This window comes from Culex pipiens, chromosome 1 (assembly GCF_016801865.2).
Source record: "Culex pipiens pallens isolate TS chromosome 1, TS_CPP_V2, whole genome shotgun sequence".
NCBI lineage: Eukaryota > Metazoa > Arthropoda > Insecta > Diptera > Culicidae > Culex > Culex pipiens.
This window is the reverse complement of record NC_068937.1, coordinates 41,290,749-41,303,028: the sequence shown is the minus strand read 5'-3', so window position 1 is coordinate 41,303,028 and position 12,280 is coordinate 41,290,749. Positions and strand designations below refer to the sequence as shown.

Below are 12,280 nucleotides of genomic sequence, written 5' to 3'. Positions count from 1 at the left end.
AATGTATGAAAAAATCCCGAACGTTTGATACCCACATTGTAAAAACTAAAATTTTGAGTATTTTTTTCAAAAAAAAGTAGTTTTGTGAAAATTTTGAGTTTTTTTTTCCAAAAATGTTGTTATTTCAATCCAATTGTATGAAATAATCCCGAACGTTTGATACCCACATTGTAAAAACGGATTTTTTGAGTATTTTTCGAAAATACGTAGTTTTGTGAAAATTTGGAGTATTTTTAAAGAAATTTGTTATTACATTCGAAATGTATGAAAAAATCCCGATCGTTTGATACCCATACTGTAAAAACGGGAATTTTCAGTATTTTTTCGAAAATACCTAGTTTTGTGAAAATACGTAGTTTTGTGAAAATTTTGAGTATTTTCAAAAAATAAACTTAACATTCGAAATGTATGAAAAAAAAATGATCATTTGATACCCATATTGCAATAACCATATATTTTTGGTTTCTTTAGAGAGAAAAAAATGCATTTTCAAAATACTGGAAAAATACGTATTTTTGTGAAAATTTTCATGAAATTATAATTTTAGTGGATAGCTGACATCATCCCGATTCCAAAACACTATAATTTTTTGATGTGTGCATGATTTTTCATACGATTATAGCCAATGTCTCCCATTTAGCCAAAATCCCATAAGCTCTGTGTCTCGGTTATGCACGCCTCGGTTTTGCATCCCCCATATGCGGTGCTAAACCGAGGCATGTCTGTATTTGTTATTGGTCTGATATTGGTTTATAGCCAAAACAGCTTGGGAATAACATTTATTGTTATGGAAGAATAACTCCAACTGTTATAAGGGTGATACGATTAGTTGTTAAAATAACAAAAAATAATAACGAAGATTTGTTCGAACAACAACTAAAAAAATATTATTCTGTTATTACAATAACAATCCCTTAACAAAAAAATCATAACGACAAATAATATATCTTGTTTTAAATAACATAAAATGTTATTGGTCTAGTATTTTCAAATATCAAATATTTAATGTTATTCCCAAGTTAACTCCATCCGCTCGGGAATCTCCTTTTATTTGTAATTCTACCTTCAAAATAAAATGATTGTCATATTGTTATAAAAGGGAATGAAACTGTGATTTAGTTAGTAAAATTTCGAAGAAAAACCTAATAGGATATAATTATCTAAATAGTGATACTGATACCTGATTTTTTAATGTTATTTTCAAGTGAATGTTTGCTATTCAAAATTAAATTAAATCACTTGAATAAAATCAGAGTAATCTTTTGCAAACTTACTACTACAAACTTGCAATAAATATTCGAAAATCTGTATCTTTTGGAGAATTTTTTTTTATTGATTTGGTGTCTTCGGCAAAGTTGTAGAGTAGCTTGATCATCACTGAATGTCAGTGTAGCTCGGTTTGGATGTACCGAATCATTCCTTACAATCTCACACTCCAAGCTTGATCCACACCGCGCGCCCTGCCACAGTTCAATGCCAAACTTATTAGCTTGCATTCGACCGCAATACGACGACGACCTTGATCGTTGGCATCTCTATTTCGGCACCCCGAATTGTTTGTCCCAATATTTTCGTTCAATCTGAAGCCGCGCTGTCATCCACGCAATCGTGTTAACACTTTACAACAACAACGCATTCATGCAGACATTGCGGCGCAACAATGTTCGCCCAACAGAGGTCAAAAGATGAAGCCATCAAGCCCAAATGGCACATCCTCACCAGTCTCGTCGGAGAGTTGGCCACCCTGCCCTAGGGAGCAGGTTAATTAAGTCGGTGCGATTTATGCTGCGCTCTGTGATTAACGACTTGGGGGATGCACCTTTGGTCACCTCTTTGCAGACTCAAACGCGAAACCCCCGGTTCAAAGAAGATCCGTAGCAGGTGGCTAGACTGGGGGTCTCGAGAGGTCAAATTGGTTTCTGTACGACTCCGCTGAAGGTCGTCTGTAATTATGGGCCAATCGGCGCAGCATTGAACTTTCGGTGGTAATGACTGTTTGTCGTGCTCGCTCGGCGATTGTTCGACAATTGTCGAATTATGGACGGCGCAGATCGGTTGGCAACACTGTCCCGAAATAGGTTTGGGGGTAATTTCGGTGATTTTGTTCATCAACGACGCATTAAAGTGAAAGTTTCACCAGCTATACTGAGGTAAAGAAGTCTGGGTTTGATGCCTGATCCAAAAAAAAGTCAAACTGGGAACCCTGCGAGCAGGATGCTGGGCAGCAGATTACAAGGAAAAATCTGCCATTAATCTCGGACTTCAACTCTTGGAGCGCGTTGAGCATCGGGCGAGAGTGGACGTCTAAGCATCGTTCAGTCTCGAGTCGTAGTGATTTTTAAACTTTTTTCCGGTTTTATTTCGTTTTTTTTTTGTGTTGAAGTGTGTTGTGAAGAAAGGGGATATTTATGCGCCTTTCAAGTGCTATATTCTCGTGAATTTTTCGTTTTCTGGCAAGAAATCACGAAATCGTTATTCATAACAGCCACGGTGGTGCGTGACCGAATTTCTGGCCGTTTGCTGGAGGCTCAGTTGAAACAGATGGTCTGTGAAGGAGGTCGGATTGTTTATTAAGGAAGAGACAGTGCATTACAGTGGTCATAGTGGAAATACAGCTGTGAAATCTTGTAATTTTGTGAAAACCACGCGATTATTCAAGATGGCGGGCGCGTGAAGGAAAAAAAATCGAACAGCGTCATGAGAAAAAAGAGAGAGACAGAGTGGTTAATAAGAGAAGAAGAGCGGGAGAGCTCTGCAAATCGTTGAGGGTTTGCTTTGGACGAGAAGATCAGAAGATAGTGGTTAATAAGAGAAGGAGAGCGGGAGAGTTCTGAAAATCGTTGAGGGTTTGCTTTGGGAGAGAAGAGACGGAGACCACAAGAGAAAGAGCCGTTTGAGTTTTGTTGGAAAGGAAGTCTAGAGAGCGTTTTTCTACGCAGAGCTTGTTTTCTGAGAAGTGCCGGAGAGTAGTAGTGAGGAAACGAAGAGCGTAAAAAGGAACGAAGAGAGAAAAGCGCCCCCGGAATGGCGACTGTTCGAGGTGTGCTGCTGTATGAAGTGTCAAGTGGGTGAAAGTGTGTGTGGCAGTGATTGTCACAGACAAGTGGAAATAATATTTATCAACTTTTAAAAAAATAACAATCACAATGAATCAAACGAAATTCTTGGCAAAAGGGGGGAGTGAAATTCGAAAAGTGCTAAAACTTAAAATTGTCGCTCCTGAGAATCTGATCAGAATGCTGGCTGAAGAGTCTTCAAATTAATCGCTTTAGTGATCAAAGCCAACAACCATCGACGCCATAGGATCCTGTGAATTTGGTGAGCTCGTTTTATGTTGTGTGTGTGTGTATGTGTGCGTGTGTGTGTGTGTGTGTGTGTGTGTGTGTGTGTGTGTGTGTGTGTGTAATTGGGTGAATGCAGTAAACCACAAACTTGTTACTTCTGAGAATCGTTTATCGAAAAATACGCTAACATTTAGGATTGACCATTAGCGCGCGTTTTTGTTTTTTTTTATTCGATTGTTAGTAACGGGACCTCACGGTTATTCTGCAACGTGTTTTTCGGAGCCTTTTATTTGATTTTATTTTTCATAAGTCCTTCTTTTATCATCGTTGATTGGAAGGCACGCCGCCGGTTTAGTTCGTTTAAGTTATTGCTTTAATTTCATTACAATCGGTTACGTGGTGTACTGTTTTCTTTTCGTTTATATTCGTTGATCGTAATAATATATTCCAAACTGTCAGTTTTAGTATTAACTCATCAAACTGTCGTTTTTATTTATTTACTATTTTTGAAATTTGCTCGCGTTATCTAAATTGTAAAAACAGTAAAATTATACTGATAAGTCCAGCCCATAGCACTAATGCTCGGCTGGCACGCGTTCGATAAAAATAAACCATTTTAAATAATCAATTATCTATCTTTCCGCAGCCGGCTGCCTAAGATTTAAAAATTTCAACCGATAAACAAAATGCTCATGGTCACATCACTGCCACTCGTGAATCCTGACCTCATACCCATCTACTAACCCCCTCAAAACTCATGTGATACTTTGTCGGAGAAGCAGTCGATTGGGCGGTCTCTATCACTCAAGTATCGGACTAACATTCCCATCCACTTCCCCGTGACTCTACCACTGGTCGTGGCCGGCGCCGGTATTGATCAGCATGATAGGGGCCTTTGAGAAGTTGCGAAGCGAGGAAAGATAGCACCCACTCATCTTCCACGGCTCGTGGATGTAACTTCTGGAGGTCCTGGTCAATAACGGAGTAGCAACTGCGGGTGGGCACCTATGCTTATGCTTATGCTTATGCTTGGTGTCTTCGGCAAAGTTGTAGGTATTATAAGGTGTATTCTAAAAAAAAAAAAGAAAAATGGGTAGATGAACCCAAATTGTTGCCTATTTTGGAATTATACTTTTTTTTACAAAAATAAACTGTTTTTCAAAATCCATATTTTTGAATATTTGAATTTTGTTTCTAACCTTTAATATCCCTCAGTCATAGAGCAGTACGGACAGAAATTTTGCAGCCGAGTGGTGATTTTTTTAAATGTAAAATATGTTTGATGTCAGTTTTTGTTGTAAAACCAAACTTACAATTGAAAAGTCCTGTACAGAAATTGTCGTAACGTGGGGGTTTTCAAGATACAGTCAATAGCTGTTTTACTTTGAAAAGAAATCATTTTTTTCATCCTTGAAAATATTTTTTTTTTTCAAAGTTCTGAAAATTTCCTACAAATTGTCTAAAGAAACATTGAAAATTGAACCTTTGTTTGTTGAGATACAGCAGATTAAAAAGGAGGCATTAGACTATGACAAAAAAACAAACTCGCACTTTTTCGTGTTTGGCAGTTTGTGGCAAACGTATTGCAAACAAATGCAGACAAACAAAAAAGGAGGCAAACTGACAAAAAGAGCGAGTTTTTGTTTGTTTGTCGTAGTGTATTAGTTCCTTAACGGTCCAATTTGCAGTGCTTACGAAGAAAGATTTGTGAAAATTTCTGATCTCTTCGATAAAAACGTTTTGAAAATTTTGATGTTAATTCTAACTTTTCAAAGGGGCGTAATATTGAATGTTTGCCCCTTTTGAAATGTTAGTCCTGTGTTTAAAATTTCAATTTGTTTTTGTTTGTTGTGCAATTTTGTAGAACATTGGTACACTCAAAAAAAAAGTTTTTGTGACGCAAAACACGAATTTTGAAAATGTTTTTTTTTTTTAAATGACAAATTAACCCTTTTAGGTTATTGCAGATTGAAAAAGTACATTTATTTTCCCACTTCCAACAGCTGAGTGACAAAAAACGGCAGAGGTTTTTAAAATATGTTTTTGTTTTCGACGGAAAATATTTTTTTCCGAATCAAATTCAACGCGTGAAATTTAGCGTCAAATTTCACACGTTAAATTTCATGCTGGGGCAAAGTTTCGCAAAAATCGAAGAGGGATAGGGGCAACTTTCTCCAATTTCGTCTGAGTTGACAGAGAATGACCTAATTACATTATACTATTTGGAAAGAAAACAGTTCTCTTTGCATTGCTTCAATTTGTTGAGATTTGCTTTTTGGGAATATATTTACCATTTTCTTGCAGATTGTGTATGCGGCTTTTTATATGAGTTATCCTATATGTTTTTGTCTAAATAATGTTGATATATTTTTTTTAAATTAACAAGAGATAATCCATTTTGTTTTGATTTTCGTTAAATACTTACAGAAAACTTATTTTTAATTGCTTTCAAAACTCTAATAATTTGAATAAATTTTGTTCTCGAGTCCTATCCAAATGTTAGCCCAGAAGAAAACTCCGTTTCACTTATTCCCATCACGTGGAGAAAGGTGAAATTGTGTCCGCGGGTCACCCGTTTACACTTACACAACTACACGCTTACATTACTTTTTTTGTCGTGGAAGTCATCATCTTCTTCATTTTGGGGGGAGGTTTTTCAAAAAAAAGGCAAGAAAAAAAAATTCAGCGGGATGGTTCTTAAAGTTTCCTTTCATCTTTTTGCCATACTTATCTGCTATTTTTATTCGACCTTTTTTTTCGGGAGGATGTGCCCTTTTAGCCCCCCTCCCTCCGCCTAAATGTTGACTTTTACCCCCTTCGGGCTGCTGCTGCTGTTTTGTTTTTTGAAATATTCATGAGTAAGTAACCTCATCATCATCAACGTCATGACGCCGTCGTCGTCGAGAACCTCATACGACCGACCGAAACCATATTTTCGAATATTTTTTCGCGACTCGAAAACAGGAGAGAAGGCGAAAGTTCAACACTCGAAAGTAAAGGGGTTTGTGCCTTCTTCTTGACTTTGGAAGCACAGTTTTGCTGATTTGGCTGTTGGAGAACGCAAGAAGAAGCAGAAAAAACGCCACTCTTTTGCCCAACTAAGCGATTCTGGAACGATGGAACGATAATGATCTCTCTACTTCTTGGCGATATGAGATACTTGGCGAGGGTATCACATTTGATATTCAATTTTTGATTGGAATATATGATTTTGCCAGTTTTAAAATTATGGTTTCTTTAAAAAAATCTTTTCAACAATGTCACCCAGAAGGTCATTTATTGAGTGTTGTATTTATTTCCGGAAACTCAAATCTGAACCAATGTCGAAAGATCATAAAACGTTATACGTTCCCGTTAATATTTTAATGGTTGCCTTAACTGTTGTAAAACCAAGTACGTTCGACCCTATTTCAAACAATGGAGTATTCATCCACAACTTAACTCGAAAGCTAAATCCATTCCATCCCCTAGAAAGCGTAAAGCTCTCCCACTTCCCATTTTTGCGATCAGAAAACAATTGAACAATGCCCAATCCTGTGCACGGAAAAATTAAAAAAAAAAAACTTTACGAGCCTTTCCCGAAAATCACATCCCGCTGCTCATAACTTTGTGAGTCGTTAAAAAATCAATGACAGTCCCATTTGCCACCCCCGCGCGCTGGCAGCATTCCGATAAGTGTCTGCCGACTTTTATCGACCGTGTACTTTGGCACTCGATTCGGCTTCGAAACCCCAACTGCGGTAGTAATGAATTGAAAAGTCGAAAAATCGAAAATAAAAAAAATATAAAAAGTTGGAACGCCAAAAAGTGCTCGCGACGTTTTACGAGCGATTCGCCCAATTTCCATTCCTAACTACTCGACTCGCTTTACATATCGCGGATGCCGAGGGAGGAGCCTTAAATTAATGGGTGTGAAGGGGAAGGATGGGTTGGATGTTGGGGAGAGGGAAACATTCCCCCCTCCTATGGTTCTAATGGAGAGCAGCGAAATGCTGCAGTTTTTGGAGCTGGTGTGATTGGAGAGTGGATGTTGGATTAGGGTGATCTTTACAAAATTATTTTTATCACGAAATTGCAAATAAACTCATCGTAAGTTTAAAAATTGCACATTTTTACAGAGAAAATCTAAAATAACATTTCAACAACACAACTATTCTAATAATTTGCCAAAAAAAATCAAGAATCACGTGCAATAAAATAACAGAGTTTTTTTTAATCTTTGTTTTGTGAAAAATGCAAAAATTTATTGGTCCGGTTTGGACAACATTCAAAATACTTGCTTATTTTGATGGAATCAACAGCCCTACCAAATTTGAGCAATCACCAAATTTGATTTGGTGATTTTTTATTTAACTTTTTGTCACTAAAACTTGATTTGAAAAAAAAACACTTTTTTGATTTTTTTTTTATATATGTTTTAGAGGACATAAAATGCCAACTTTTCAGAAATTTCCAGGTTGTGCAAAAAATCTTTGACCGAGTTATGAATTTTTTAATCAATACTGATTTTTTCAAAAAATCGAAATACTGGTCGCAAAATTTTTTCAACGAATGTTTCATATTTTAACATAGTAAATCAGACCATTAGTTGCTGAAATATCGACGTTAGAAAATGGTGGGTCGTTTGGGTGATACTTAGAAAACATCAATTTACATGTTTTTAAACCGTTGCATGGCAGATCTCGCCAACTAAGGGTCGTATCAACAAAGTTCAAAATCGCAAAATATAAAGAATTTTCTAAGCTTTTCAAAAAAAATTTTTTTTTCAAAAGTTGGCAAAAATGTGTGCTAATTTAAACTTGAACTTGAAAACGGTGCACTTTATCAAAATTTCACTGAGGTACATTTTGATTGCAAATTTGATTTTACATCGAAAAATTTTAGAAATTTTTTTTCGACCGATATTTCGATTTTTTTAAAATATCAGTATTGATTAAAAAAATCATAACTTGGTCAAAGATTTTTTGCACAACCTGGAAATTTCTGAAAAGTTGGCATTTTATGTCTTCTAAAACATATATAAAAAAAAATCAAAATGGTGTTTTTTTTTGCAAATCAAGTTTTAGTGACAAAAAGTTAAATAAAAAATCACCAATTTTTTTTACCGTGTATCATTTTTTTTCAGTGTAGTCCATATCCATATCTACATTTTTGCAGAAGACACCAAATCGATCAAAAAATTTCTTCGAAAGATACACATGTTTGAATTTTTATGCATCGTTTTTGTATGGACAGCTGCCAACTTTGTATGGAAAATTATATGGACAAACTAATGATGCAAAATGGCTTCTTTGGGCATACCGAAGGCACCAACTCACACAGCAGTTGGCCCGACCCCTTTTCGATTTTCGTCAAACTTTGCTCTAAGGTGTAATTTTGATCCCTGATCACGAATCCGAGGTCCATTTTTCGATATTTTGTGACGGTGGGGCGGTACGACCCCATTCATTTTTCTGTTTTTTTACTAAGACAAGTTTTTCAGTGATTTGTAGCTCGCAACCGTGAAGAGATAGAAATTTGGTGTCAAAGGGACTTTTGCGTAAAATTAGACGCCCGAGTTGATGGCGTACTCAAAATTCCGAAAAAACGTATTTTTTTTATCAAAAAAAGTTAAAAAATAATTTTAAAATCGCTGCCATTTCCCGTTACTCAATTGTCAAAAATCGTGATACATGACATTTTATGGGAAATTTATTTTTATTTATTTTATTTTATTTTCGAATCTGAAATAACCCAGGAGGGTCATTTTTCATTTAGAACAATTTTTTTCATTTTAATGTAGGAGTGGCCATGGCTGACTGGTCACGGTGTTCGCTTTGTAAGCGAATGGTCCTGGGTTCGATTCCCATCTGCTCCCAACGAGAAAGTATAGGAAATATAAATCTTGAAACTCTGAACATGAACGAATAATCAAAGTCGCTCGAGTCGGGGTTCGATCCCCCGTCCTTTGGATTGGTAAGCAAAAATGCTAACCACTATGCTTTCGCGACTTGGTGAGCTATGACTGGAATTAGGAATACTGTTACTATCAACTATATACGCGCTGGGTCCTTGTCCATTTGACAAGGGTCCGGAAGTTCTAAATAACGTTTGAATCCGATTGGTCCAAACGTCCTTCAGGGCGGGGCTTGTCGATAAAGCTGAAGTAGCTCGCGCTCAGCTAGCCAGCGTAAAAATGGGTCACCGAAGCTCGGCAGAGCTAACACCTTCCAAATGCCTATGCGAGTTATTTGCATGTATAGAATGTAGATCTAAGAATACATGGAAACAACTCAATTTGTAAGAAGCGACCGCGTGGTCCCATTTGGTTGGTTGCACAAAAAAAAAACAAAATTTTTCTTTTTAAAGTTACGTGTTTTTTCTTACTTTGCAGGGTTACATTTTAGAGTGTAACAATGTTCTACAAAGTTGTAGAGCAGACAAAAACGAAAATTTTGATTTAGAGACATAAGGGGTTTTCATGCATTTTTCACGAGTTATCAGAATTTTACAAAAAACTTTTTTGAAAAACTTATGATTTTGATCATTTTTTTTGACCAGTTTTTCGAATTTTTAACCCCAAGAACTCAATCGTGTGCTTTTGAAAGTATTTTTTTCGGAAAGCTCAGCTAATTTTGCAAAAGAATGACCCCTTGGACGATTGTTGTGACTCGTGCATTGCTAGAATCAGAATATTAAAAAAAAAAATATTTTTGTGGTGACTGAGTGTATCCGGTTTGTTTTTTATTTTCGAAAAATCTCCACATTCAAGCAGTGCACAAGCCACAACAATCGTCCAAGGGGTCATTCTTATGCAAAATTAGCTGAACATTCCGAAAAAAGTAAAAGCACACGATTGAGTTTTTGGGGTTAAAAACTCGAAAAACTGGTCAAAAATGGTTAAAATCATAACTTTTTCAAAAAAGTTTTTTTTTGTAAAATTATGATAGCTTGTGAATAATACATGCAAACCCCTTATATCTGTATACCAAAATTTGTGTTTTTGTCTGTTCTACAACTTTGTAAAACATTGTTACACTCTAAATGTAACCCTGCAAAGTTAAAAAAAACATGTTATTTTAAAATGAAAAATTTTGTTCTAAATGAAAAAATGACCAGATTCAGATTCGAAAAGTACATTAAATTTCCCATAAAATGACATGTCTCACGATTTTTGACAGTTGAGTAACGGGAAACGGCAGCGATTTAAAAACTATTTTTAACTTTTTTTTTGATGAAAATACGTTTTTTCGGAATTTTGAGTACGCCATCAAATCGGGCGTCTAATTTTACACAAAAGTCCTTTTGACACCAAATTTCTATCTCTTCAAGGTTGCGAGCTACAAATCACTGAAAAACGTGTCTTAGTAAAAAAAAACAGAAAAATGAAAGGGTCGTTACCCCTTAGAGCGAAGTTTCACGAAAATCGAAGAGGGGTCGGGGCAACTTTTCCCGATTTCGTGTGAGTTGGTGGGGAATTACCCAAATACAAAAATTAAAATTAAAAAAAAGACCGATTTCGTAGAGAATTGCTCAGTTTCAGAACGGAATTGCAATAATTAACTTTTTTGGCAGAGTTTCCAGAGTATCAATTTTTAGAACTCATCTTAAAAGTAGGTTCCGAAATTTAATTTTGTTCTAATTTTATGAAAGGTATTTGAAAGATCGATTCAATAAGTAGAAAACGTCGATCTGGCAACTCTACCTGGGTTATTATGTGCAAATATGTGTGATATGTCTACTTAACATTTCTCGAATTTTGTAAATTTTATGCAATCTTTGATGGAAAATAAATCTCCATGAAACTTTATGAAAAGCAACGTCAAAGTAACTTTGAAAATTTGGTAGGACTACTTTCTAATCAATGTGGGAATGAACGCCTTATTAATGAAATCTTATTTAATTTCGAATATTTCAAATATTTTGATTTTTCAGTGATTCAGAATTTGAAGGATATTTGATTTTCTTATCCTTTTTTCACTATTAATTTATACTCGGAAAATCAAAAAAGTTGTATGTTTATGCTTTATAAGGGCTCCAAGTCTAATGTAATGAAAAAAATAAAATAAAAGTGTCGGATGTTACGGATATTTCGTCGCCGTCGCGCTAACTTGTCGTATGTGCATTTTGGGCCAAATTGGGTCAATTTGTGCAGCTCACCTTTGAGGACCTTTTGACCTTCACAGATCCCCAAAATTCGATTTCAATCCTGAGATATCCATTATAAACATAAAAAACTCCGTGCATTTTTGTCACTTTCCATACGAGAGAAGTTTCAAACTTGTCGTGCTATCCTGACACACCCTGAAAATTGATGTAAGTGCGACAACTGTCCAAAAGGATTTCAGGTCAGAACGCGTTTGACGCACGTACAGGTTAGACATTTTTAATTATAACTCGGGACTCCAGCAACCAACTTCAACCAAACTTCGGGGCAATGCACAGAATGGTCAGCCAAACATATCGTGTTTGTTATTGTTTACATTGCGTGCTTTCGTTTTTGTTTATTCAAGGTCAAACATTAAAACGCGTTTATCTCGGAACGTCGAAATGGCGGGTGCGACAAGATAGCACGACGACGTCGATTTTATACATGTTTAGATAAATGAAATGTTTCGTTCAGTTTTTATTTATTTTTAAACTTATAAAAGATTGAGCTTAAATTTATTAAAATGATCACCCTATTCTTTCCCCCCCAAAAAAATACCTCACGTTAAATTTATGCTGGAATAAACATAAAGATGGACGGGGTCCGGGTGGGGAGAACTTTTGCATCATAAAATTATTAATTACCTTGGCGTTGCTGCCCCGCGCGTGTGTGTGTGCATCGTACGTGTGCCACACGGAGAGTGCCGGGCGTAGTAATAATAATGAACCGTCGCCGTCGTCGTCAATTTTTTGGAGATCGAGATTTTGGGCGTCGTCATCATATTGATTACGAACGACCCGATTCGATGGGAAGTTGGCTGTTTTTTCGGTGGTCCCAGCTTGAAAATTTGGGAATGTTCAAGAGGAGA

General features: G+C 36.2%; 1 protein-coding gene across 5 annotated transcripts in view; it reads left to right on the top strand.

The window, feature by feature from the left end:
* LOC120422529 (ephrin type-B receptor 1) overlaps window positions 1-12,280 on the top strand; it is a 196,207-nt gene that overhangs the window by 124,098 nt on the left and 59,829 nt on the right. The gene's annotated exons all lie outside the window — the stretch shown is intronic.